Consider the following 12326-nt stretch of genomic DNA (forward strand, 5'->3'; position numbering starts at 1 on the left):
AATACAATCAACCTGCTCTCGTAATTTTACAAATTATAATACACTAAGTGTTATATAAAGGAGAAACATAAAGAAAGTCACTTACAATCAAATAACATGCATTTCAACATGAAGCAGTCAGATATTTTCAGCCACACTAAGATCACTGTGAAGGTGACAACTTGCAAATACAATGTAATATAATGTGGAGTAGTTTATGGGGTAATTTGAATACCTTGAGTGATACTGCCATTTGTGATGTGATTTTCTGAAATGCAGGACAAGTCTTGGAGAACCAATGATGTAGGAGAAGACTTAGGAGGATGCCAAGGTAGACTGGAAAAGCCAGGTGAGGAAAAGGGGAGGGTTTAAGATGCCTCTGGGGTTTCTAGTCCAGGTGACTGAGAGGAGAGTGCTGGGAACTCAAGAAGAATGGAAGGTTTGTTGGAGGTGCCCCCATGTAGGTAGAGGATGCAGGTCAATGTTGACCTTGGGTAAACTGAGTTTGAGGTACCTAGTGGAACTCTCTGTGTAGTGCTCGGGAATTTCCTAGAAATCCGTGAGCATCCACAACACCAAGTGTGGCAGAGAGTTTGAGTGAAACAAAGCTGAGAAGAGGCCACTGAATTTGGCAAGAAGGTGGTAGCTTGTGACGTGAGAGAGCCGAGGTAGGGAGTTGTGATGGATGAAGCTGGAACACAGAAAAGGAAGGCATTAGAGGTTAATGAAGTAGAAGCAGCAGGTTTAAGAGTCTGGATTGTTGCAAAGAGCAGGGAGTGGGAAGTGAGTGTGGATACAGGGGGTGTGTGTGTGTGTGTGTGTGTAGAGGTGGATGGAGAAGTACAGGTAGGGATAGATGAGGGCGAATTACAATTCATTTGGCGTGAGTTGTATTTAGAACTTAGAGAATTATACCCTAGCCAACGTTTTATAAAATTTGTTAAATTAACAAAAACAATAGCAAGAATTTTTTTTTTCCCTAAGAAATTTAAAAGACATCTAGCCCAGTGTTCCTAGTCGCATCATTGCCGCTTTATCATTGTCCGTTGAATCTAGGCATTGTCTGGCTTTCCAGTAAAACAGGAGGTAACCTAGTTAGAGGACAGGTTGGCAATTTAATTGTTGTTTTCCAATGACCAGGCCAAAGAATCTGCTGGCATCGGCGGAGGCTTCTGTTGGGCTAAGGCTCCTTGAGGAGACAGTGGGCAGATCACAGGTATTTCTCCATTTGGAATGGACAAAGAAAAATGTGATTTTTTTAAAAAAAAGTCACCCACATTGCACCAGTACAGACCACCACGTAGATTTTAGTCATGAGATTAGAATCCTTAGAGGCTGATCTTCGAAGCTCACTCAAAGGCAGCACAGCCCCTCCCTCTAAGCCTGCGGTAGAAACATTCATCTAATTCTGTTTTACATCTCTGACCTGCTGGCTTATTACCTACCTTTCTCCCATTCACCCAATTGTTTAATACAACTGAATCAAGCTGACATTTTGATAATAAACTCCAGGATGGGGCGAGTTTTCAAATTTGGTGTCTTTTTCCCTAATATGGTTTTCATTGATTCTGAGAGTTGTTGGAACAGCAGTGGCTCTTTTACAATTCCCGGGCAGGGATGAGACATTCTTCAGAGTGGGTGTGCGAGAACGCTCTCTCTCTTTGTACAAAGATGGCTTAGATTTCTTCACAGCTTCCTCTCCTGCAGCAGCTCAGGAAGCATAAATGGGTTGGGGGATGGGGCATGTGTGGAATGGAAATGTTTTGTCATTGCAAAGCAACCAAACAAAATAGATCCTTCAGAATGGTTTTATTTTCTATGGCGACACAGTCGTGGGCACAAAATCTCCTTCTCTTCCTTAACCTGCCTCTGTAGCCTTTTGTATTACCTCGTCACCAGGAGAAAATAGGATTTCTCACCTGCAAATGGTGAAGAGAGAAGAGGCTAGCCTGAACATTAGGTAGAAATTACTTGTCAAGTTTGATCAATTCAGAGAAAATCCAAATCCCCTTTGAAAAGGCACAGTTGATATGTGAACATTAGTGGGGATGTCCTTATAGATCCATTGTTTGGCTAAATTGTCTGCATATGCAGCATGTTTGCTAAATGAATGACACATTTGCATCTAAATGGTCCACAAATAATTTGATTCTGCTCCAGACGGGGTAATAAACAAACCTCCTCCTTACTGTTGCACTTGTGAGATGTGTGTGAGTGTGGACTCCTCTCTTATTGCTTTGACTGCTATTATTTGACAAGGCACTGGGGAACGAGTACATGAATCTATTAACAAGAACCAATCTCCATTATGAGCTGAGACTTGAGTGAGCTGGCAGAGAAATCTTTCATAATGTGCAGCTTTTGGCCTCCAGCTCTCTGGGCAAAAATTAAAAATAAGAAATCAGAAATCAGAGTTGCTGCCACCGTAGCAATTCTGCTTTGCACAGTGGGGACAGTATGAGGTGTTAATTACCATCTGTGAGCTGCGTTTTATGAGAGCATTAAGTACCTGTGCCTCCCGTGCAGCACCTCGGTGAGTATTTATAGCCCACATGTGGGTGTGGGGCCCATGAGCTACATTCCAGTTGATACTCAGAGGACTTCAGCCACTAAGTGGATACAGCCAGGTGTTAGGGTCACACAGATCCTTCCCTCCATGTCCAAGCTGATGAGTTCCAGCTCTTAATTTGGAAGGCAGGGAGCTTAACGATGGCACTGACAGTTGCCAGTTTCCATTTGCAGTTATGTCATGCCTGTTATGTCAAAACTGTGACTTTTTATGGCCTCCTTTCATGAGATTTGTGATGTTCTGTTCTTTTAAAGGCTCCAAGGGGATGGTATACCTTGATTCAAGAAAGCTCAATATATTAAATCCAGTTTCACGTGAAAGAAATATAGAAGGACGGTTATTCACTTTGCAAAAGGATCCACAATGGGATTCTTTCAGTGATAAATATTATATGTGGCACTTAGCATGTGATTTAGTTCATTGTTTCAGGAATAGGTCTATTGGCAAAATGCAGTCTACTTAAAGGGCTTGGTGCTTCTTACTTAAAATTATTCACCCTTTGTTCTCCAGCCCACACCAGCATGGGGATGGTCCAGAACTCAGATGGTAATCCCAGTGGTAGGTGCTTCTCATCCCCAGTTTTGTTCCTGGAACTCTGAGTCTCTCATTCTTTACTGTGACAGACAGCAAAAGTTGGTTCGCTTATTGCAGATTCCAATTCTTTTCAGTTTGCCTTCCTGAGCAAAGAGCCTGAAAGCTAAGACCTATCCTTCCCAGTTTCCCTGGTCTTTAGGATTCCTCACATGATTTAGGGGTTTGATTTTCTGGTAAGCGTGGTGGCAAGGACATCTGGCTCTTGGAGGGGAGGAAAAATAGTTTTCCCTCTCCCCCTCTGAGTTGTTAGCTGAGGTCCCTGTAATAAAACACAGATTAACAAGAGAAAAACAAACAGGAGTTTATTAACATGTATACCTCACATATATATGGGAGACACCCAGGAAAAATGAGTAACCCCAAGAGGTGGCTTCAGAATTCAGGCTTAAATACCATCTTAATAGGAAAAGGGGAAGAGGATGTAGGCCTTTTAGGGGAGAGTAAATGATTTTTAGGAAAAATGAGTGGGCTCTTAGAAGAATAGATGGGAGGTCTGATAGTTTGTGACAGTTTGTCTGAGTGTGGTGTCGACTTGTAGTCTCCTGTCCTGTGACGAGAGTCCATCTCCCTGGTTGATGAAACTCCCCCAGAGGGGATCTGTGACAACTGAGTTCCTTTTGGAGGATCTGTCTTTAGGCAGATAAGGGGAGTGCACAGAAAGCCTCTCCCTGCATTTACTGTTCTTTAAGTGCCTACAGCTCAAAACAATCAATTTACCAAAGCAATGTATTTTGGGGTGGCATGTCCTGATCTCCTAAAGTCATATTTTGGCGTGGCATGTTCGGCTACCCTTCCCTCTTCTGGGGCAGCTGTAGCAGTTTCTGACCCTAATGTCCGGGCCCTAGCATCAAGGTGTCGAGCAGCAGAAGGCAACAGGAGTGGTTTTCTTCTAGAAGAGTTCTGTGACGTAGCTAGGTGTTTTCTCTGGCTGCTCTGTCCCTGGCTGTGTGACTCTCTCTGGCCCTCCTGTGAACTTCGTAATATATTTTCTACTTAAACTAGCTAAAGTAGATTTTATTGTCCATAACTAAAAATCTTGACTGGTATACTCCCCCTTTCCTGTGTGTCCTGGGTGGTTCACACTCAGGGCCCCTGTGTACAGCTGTGCAGATTGTGCACTGCACAACTCCAGAGGGCAAATTCACACAGGCTGAACAACTTTTTGTTACGAACTACAGTCCTCTTGAAAGGCTGTTGTCTCTCTCTAAGCTCTGCTGCTCCCACTGCCTCAGTCTGGGCCTCACGCCACGGCTTCTGCAGTAGCCACCCAAGTGCGAAGGTAGAATTTTCCACAAAGATCACAGCTCTTTCAGCCCATATGACCTTCTCCAAGAGATCAAAACTCTTTTAGGCTATGGTTTCTTCTGTCCAGACATGTAGAAGAAAATTTTCCAGGGGCTGGGTGTATTAATCATGTGTTTTATTTTCTATGTTTTGTGATGCTTTTACATCTTGGGGCCTAGAGGAACTGGGGAAGGACTGCCCCTTCCAAGGTTAGTGAATTCCTAGAGATAACAAACAACTTGCCTGTGAGCATGCCCTCGGTATGCAAACCAACCAACCCTGAATCCATACCCCACCCCTCCTTCCCCTTCTATCAGACTCCTACAGTGGAACACTGTCCCCTGCCCTAAATCACCCCAGGGCCGAATACAGGAAAAATTAGAGACCATCATTGTAGCCTGGAGCCAGAAGTGATTCAAATACCCAGTCCTAAACCTGTGTTTACTCTGCCTCGCTCATTCCTTCCTGCGAAAACCACAGTAAAAGCTTTTGCCCACGATGCTTTCCCTTCGTTCCTTCTGCCTCCTGATTGACGCCAGTGCTTCCTTGTGTGGCCCTGTGTGGCATGGTGTATCCCCTCTCCCCCCTGCCCTGGGAATTGTAACTAATAAACTTTGCTTTCAAAGGCAGTTGTCTTCATGTCTGTTGTCTTACCACACCTAACTAAAACAAATCCCAGGGACATCTTAACACACTAGGGAAAAAGGATATTTGAGCAGCACCACACACTATCATATTCCAAAGTCTTTATCTCTTATGACAGACTGGATTTCCCAAGACAGAACCCTCGTATTTTGGCTGTCTTCTGCCTCAGGGAAGTTACTTGCAGAATTCTCCATCGATGCACTCCCCCTCATGTAATGAAGCCTTAATCCCGGTGGTAGGGACAAGTCACTGACCATCAGATTTAAAGTCCCCTTCATCATTTATTTCAGGGAACCTAGGAGATATCATATGAGTAAGGCTCTCTGTGGCCCTCTAGAATCATTTAGCTCTTCTAGAATCTTCTAGTTCTTCTAGAATCTCAGAGAGGAATACATAGGTTAAGATTCCAACAGGACTCTAACTTCATTCTTATATTTGGGAGAAAGCTCAAAATGCCTAGATAAGTTATGGTTACTCTACCGAATCCCTAAACAAGTATGGAATTTCAGAATGATAAAGGACTCTAGGAATTACCTAGTGTACATATTTCCTCTATTACTCTTTTCATTATTGGGTTCTTCTTCTTCCAACTCTCTTCCTCTTGAATGAATCCCTCCTACCTTTTCCAACAATTGATTGTCCCATTGCATCTGTTTGAATGTTAATTGTTGTGTGTTCTAGTGCAGGAGTTGACGAACTATAGCCTGTGGGACAAATCCAGTCTGCTGCCGTTTTTGTAAATAAAGTTTTATCGGGGGGCTGGCCCTGTAGCATAGTAAAGTTTGCATGCTCCGTTTCGGCAGCCCAGGGTTCGCAGGTTCAGATCCCGGGTGCGGACCTACACACTGCTCATCAAGCCATGCTGTGGTGGCGTCCCGCATACAAAAAGTAGAGGAAGATTGGCATAGATGTTAGCTCAGAGCCCATCTTCCTCACCAAAAACAAAACAAAAAAATGTTTTATTGGAACACAGCCGTACTCACTCGTTTACGGATTGTCAATGGCTGCTTTCACCCTTCAATGGCAGAACTGAATAGTTGTCATAGAGGGCATATGGTCTGCAAAACCTAAAATATTTATTTTCTGTTTATCCCCTGTTTTACCGGATAAAATTGGCTGGTAGTCTTGGACATTATTTACAAGTTCTTTAGGGAAGACTTCACATACTTCTTCATCCATGGAGCATTCTTTAACCATATTAGCAGCCATCAAACTCTTCCTCAAACCATGCCAGTTAAAATCTTAATCGTTTCATTAACTCTTCCTCATGTAAGGCTGTGTGTAGCTGTTGGGAGACAATTGTCTTTGAATCTGTCACGTTTCTACACATCTAGGCGTGAAGAGCCAATTTGCCCTGGGGCTATCTTTTAAAAGGAATGTTAATGTAAGCATGGAGACATTATTTATCTTCCTGGATAGTAAAGATAGAGGTATTCCCTCCTCAAACAGATTTGCTTACATTCCAGGGGAATAAAAATAATCTCTCTCTCCAGAGGGGAGGATGGGCAGCTTTGCTAGCAACCCCATGTAAGATCAGAGTCTCCTGGTCTCAGGGTTCCTTTCCTGGAATGCACCCCCACTCTGTGTGCAGGAATACCCAGCCCTCGTTGCATTGTCCTATTGGAATTGGGGCTCAGGGAACCCGGACCAAAATGTTCTTATTGCTGTAAATAATAAATGGTCTAAATCCATTTGTGCTCATTGTCTCCTTAATGGCCAAATCTGTGGATGCGTGCAAACCAATCCAACGCCTGCTACTGGGCTGCTGCTTGGGAACTGCAGGGCCACTTGACAGTGGCTCGATGCATGTTTAAGTGCATTTATTTTGTATCCTTGAATACGCTGAGATGTTCTTTGAGGGCAAGGGCCAGATCTTCTCCTCCTCTTGTATCCTCTAGCAAGTCCAACATACGGTAGGGATTCAATAATATTTTGTTGCTCAGGCTAAAGGCACCCATACATTCTGTCTTGAAATGCTCTTCTTAATGGTGCGCAAAGACTTGGGGCTATTTCTAAATTGCCATGGCTTCCCTCTGCCCAAATGTCACTGAGACTCTGAGATCTCAAGACATTCTGGTCTTATTAAGAAGCAGAGGCAAGTTCCAGCCCACCAGTTTCCAACCAGAAAACAGGCCCACCATGGATGTGGTGGCAGGGCCTAGGGGAAAAGGCTGTACCAGCCCTGTAGCCAGAAGGAATTGGCCACATACTTGGCCCCCCAGATTAGCAGCAAAGTTAGCAAGGGTAGTAGGTGGGTTAGGGGGTGTGGGGTGTGGAGGAGGTCGGGGGGGTAGGGGGTTAGGGGGTGGGGGGTGGGAGGACTCCCATCCTGAGTGCTTGCGACGAATAGCAACCTGTACCCACAATAAAATGAATGCACTTGATGGATTCCTTCCTCCTAGGTTTGCCAGATTTAGCAAATAAAAACACAGGACACTCGGTTAAATTTGAATTTCAGATAAACAATGAATACTATTTTAGTATAACTATGTCCCAAATATTGCACAAGATATACTTACACTAAAATTTTTATTGTTGTTGTTTATCTGAAATCCAAATTTAACTGGGAGCCTTGTAGTTTATTAAGCAGGCCTATTCTCTGCCCTCCCCTCTAGAGCCCCTTCCCCAACGGAGCCTCACCCTCAGGGTGTGGCCACTTCCCTAAACCAGCCCCATGAGAATGGTTTTTCTAACTCTCCTTTTCTACAGAGCACCTTTCCTGGGATGGTAGAGGAGCAGAGCTAGATGCTTAGGAGTGGACACAGGCATTCAGGAGACTGTCCTGGGTTTTACCCACCCGCCTTGACCCTTGGTCATTGTTTGCAGGAAGCAGGACCTTTTGAACCACCTAGAAGCACTTCGATGTATTGGGATGCTTGATGTCTTGTTTGATTGTGTTTTATTTTTTAAATCTGTAATTCCCAGAATTGTCTGTAAAGTCAGATCTCAAAAGCAAGAAATGTCTGTCTCCTGTGTATTAATGAAATTTGAGTTAGAACCCCAGAAGAGGCAGAGAGCATGGAAGATTCAATTACCTCCTGGCTGGGTGGTAATCCAAGCCCCCAACTTTGATCCTTATAGATGCTTTTCCTATCGGCCCCCTTGCAGAGGGTGTGCAGAGTATATCTTGTCTACCTCTAGGCTAATAAGGAACTAGTTCAGCAATTTCCCTCTCTCTCACCCCATAGACAAGGCTTACATGGGGCTTAACTCTGAGCTGTCTCAGAAAGTGGCCTGATAATTCACGTTGCCCACTGAGGGCCCTGAAATGGTGACCCCTGCTTAGGCATCCCAGGGAGATTTGCAGGATAAATAAATGCCTCCCTGGGGATTTGCTAGGTAACTTGCTGTCGGGGCTGGGGGCAGAGATTTAAACATGAATTATCATCCTGACCTGGCAGGGATTTACAGGATGAGCCCCTTCTGTGCTCACGGGGAAGATTTACACAGTCCCTTCATCAGCACCAGACTGCGGGGATTGTCACTCTGTGACACTCAGCACTGGGGGCCCTTCCATGCTGGCCTCTGTCAGCCAGCCCTGCTCATGGGTCTTGCCTGATGAGCTCTGGCATCCTGCCTATGACAGAAGAATAGAGTTTCCTCTACTCTCTGGTTACAGAGAACTGCTACCCAATTCCCCTCTGCTATTCCTTTTGGCCTCCATTTAAGTGCTTCCCGCCTTTCCATCAGAATGTAACTATGGCCACTTCCCATCACCTCCTTTCCTGCCTTCCTCCCTCTTGCAGAGGGACCACCTGTCTTCAGGTGACTTTATCTGCTCCTTTGTTTTCTGTGGCTCCTTTTCTCACCAGTGTGCTCAGCTGTGGATTTGAGAATCTAATGGTCAGCTAAATACTCCCAACAGAATCTCGTGGGGGAGAGTGTTAAAAATCAGAATCCTGGGTTCCAGTTTGGACTTCCTGAATCAGACTCTCTGGTGCTGGGGCCCAGAAATCAAGTTCTCTTGATAATTCTTAAGCACACTAAAGTTTGGGAACTAAAATCCTAGATCCCCGAGTAGGTTCGGGGGTGGGCCTCCCTCCCCTGCTGGATTTCAGGAGGGTCAGTTTCTCCCTTCTTTCAGCTAAGTCTCTCTCTAGCACTCAGCAAACTTACTGTGCATCTTTGAGGGGATTATGAGGGAAAAGGTAAATATCTGGGACACTGTGGGGTGCAAAATTGTCCCAAGAGATGACAACTAACTGAAAAGTAACCTGGCCCATGAATATTCATGCTGGCCGTGCGGTCAGTTTTGATCACTCAGATCAATTCAAGGCACTTTCTATAAACCTTTGTGAGAGCAGGAAACAGGTTCTGGGAATAAGGAGGCAGGCAAGAAGAGAGAGGTTAAAATGAATTGACAGGCAATAGGATTAGAACTCTTGCTCAATCCTGATTTTGTGAGTAACTAACAGTGGCCTGAAATTAAAGAATCAAACCATGAAAGCTCCTTTGACAACTGATCTGATAGGTCCAGAAGTAAATTTCAGGGACACTGTTGTCAGGAGGAGGCTGAGGAGAGCTGAGATAAGGGGCACTGGGAGGAAGGGGGGTGAAGGCCTGTCTCTTTCTTTGCAATCCAGTGAGAGAGGCTTTGGTCTCTCTTCTCAGGGTAGCACCATATGCTGAAATAGTACTGGGGACAAATTAGTTGCCAGGGTTTTTATTTACCTCCAGTAGCACTTTCTTCCTTACATCCAATTATGACTTTAAAATAGAGGCAAAAATGAAAAGAGGAGGAAGATAATGAAACATAAGTCAAAATGTGGCAGCTGGCGAATTTCTGATAATTGCACTTTCCCTTGTAGTCTATCATTTCTATTCCCTCATGTTGCAAAATAGCCTGTGGGGAGGAAAAAGCCCGACAACAACAACAAAAAACAACTCCAAAGGGTTCAAGGAAACAATATCAAATGCAATTTAATGACATTTTTCAAGGGAGACAGGGTAGAGATAAGGTACCATTATAAGTTTGCCTCTTCTTGTTGTCTTTAACATCATAAGAAAGCCTAGAAAATTATATATACATCAATTCAGGTTAAGTAAAATGATTCTTAATTTCCCTTCTCTTTCTTATCTCAATACCCTAAAAAAATGTTACAAAAGGGAGGGGAATATTTATAGTATATTACTCAAGGTAAAACATTTTCATACAATATTGGAAAAGACAAACTCTAACCCATGTGGGTAACTCATGTGGTAACTTGATTTGGGGAAAAATCAATGCTCATCTACAACAGATCTCTTTTCAGTGGAGTTTTTCTTGGCTGCCATTCTCCAGGTTAACACAACAGAGAATTCACCAATTCTAAAAGGAAATCTTCAGAACAAATCATCTGAAGGTCTAACAAGCTACTAGGAGACTCTGCTATTGATGCTATTTGTAGTTGAACTTTAATCAAAGCATGAGTCTTTCTTGTCCAGTCCACAATCCCTTCCCCTTCCCCCAGAAATTGGATGCAAGTGGAAGCTTCAGCACGTCTCACTTCCTCCACCCCTTACACTGAAACCACGAAGATCAGAGTAACTGATTCACTGTTGACCCTGGAGACTCCGCCTGCTTCAAGGCACTCAGCCTGGTGCTTCCTGTGACTTTTATCCTAGCAGGAACCATGCCCTTAATTTAGAAAGAGTATTGGTCTGGGTGGGCCACGGATGGTGAACAGAGTCCTTGTCAGACTGCAATGATGTGAAGTAGCCAGAGTTGGGGGAAAGCAAGGCTCTTGGCTCTGTTCTTTGTGTGACATCCCTTGACTGGTTCCCTCTCCTGTCCCTCAGCTTTGTGCTATGTAAGGGTCCCACCCCTGTGGTCACACATTTATGTGATGTTTGAAACCACTGCTCACTGTGCCCTTCTCAGATGTTGGATATTTCCAGTCTCTTTAAGCAAAATATTTCTTTAGATTAAATTTTGGTCTACATGTAGAGGTAAGAAAGATGGCCTATGACAACACGTAATAGGAGATTCCAGTTTTGTAGAGCTTGGTTTTTCTGTTTGGACTGGGATAGCCAATAGGCTGGTTTTGTGGAGTCGTGATTTTTCCATGAAAGTCATTAGATAGAACTTCTCACGCTAACAGCAATAGAGGGTGTCTAGAGAAGGGCAGGGAATGTCCCTGAAGCTGCATAGAATCTGCCTCAGAGTCTCTTCTCCAGAACAGTTTATCTTTTGCCAATAACTTGCTGTTTGGCTGGCATGGCTGTCATCTGTGTCCCTGTCAGGGTGGCCACCAGGATCTTGCCTCTCCTTCCAAAGTCCCCTCTCCCCACCCCACTGTGTGCATCAGAGATGTCTAGGCAGTGGTGTGCTGGTAAATGTTCAACATCTAGTTCTCTGAAGCGGGGAAGCTCTCTGGCTTATAGCACTTGCCAGTTTCCATGTAACTACTACCATCATGACCAATTTCAAGTTATTACCATGATGTCACTAAACGTGGAGTTGGGAGATGCACTGTAGCACATTATTATACAGTATGTTCACCATATAGATGTGATAGATGTAAATAACTTCAAGAGCACAGAAATAAAAAGTATTTGTGAAAAAAATAGGAAGTAGTGAGTTTTGAGTATTTATTACCTTTGTTTTTAATATAACATTTAACTGTAAATTTATATAATTGAATTTTTACTAATGGCTGTGCTTAACAATCGGCTTGCAAAATTCCTTAAGAAATTTATCAACAGGTGTACAAGCTAGCTCCAGCACACCACTCTGTCTCGGGCTGGGAAAAGAGGAAGAAAAAGTGGAAATTAGTACTAAAGTACTAATAGGGCTCTATGCCATTCAGAATTTATTACTGGGTCCTTCTGAGCCTTGAGTCCATGAATTCATAGAAATGACATAGTTGACATTGATTAGAAGCCTGGACTTTGGAGCTAGACGTGCTGGGTTCCAGGCCCAGCTCTACCATTTGCTAGCTGTGTGACCTTAAACAAGTGTCTAACCTCTCCTAGCTTAAGTTTCTTATGGGTACAACAATAGTACCAGCTTCATAAGGTTGTTATGGGGATTAAATGAGACAATATATTCAAACTACTTAGCCCACTGGGTCACATAGTAAACCCTCAATAATGGTAGCCGTGAGTACTATTATTATTAACCTGATCCATTTCTAAATATTCACAGTAGCCACAGGTAGTGATGGGATCTATCCCAGATGCAAGTCCATACAGAGATCGATGGTTAAAGACAATCTTCGTTGTATGGCCTGACCTCCATTTCAGCATCGACCATTGACGTAGGCTCAGCCTCAAG

This window comes from Ceratotherium simum, chromosome 10, assembly GCF_057802395.1.
Source record: "Ceratotherium simum simum isolate JZ-2026a chromosome 10, ASM5780239v1, whole genome shotgun sequence".
NCBI classification, from domain to species: domain Eukaryota; kingdom Metazoa; phylum Chordata; class Mammalia; order Perissodactyla; family Rhinocerotidae; genus Ceratotherium; species Ceratotherium simum.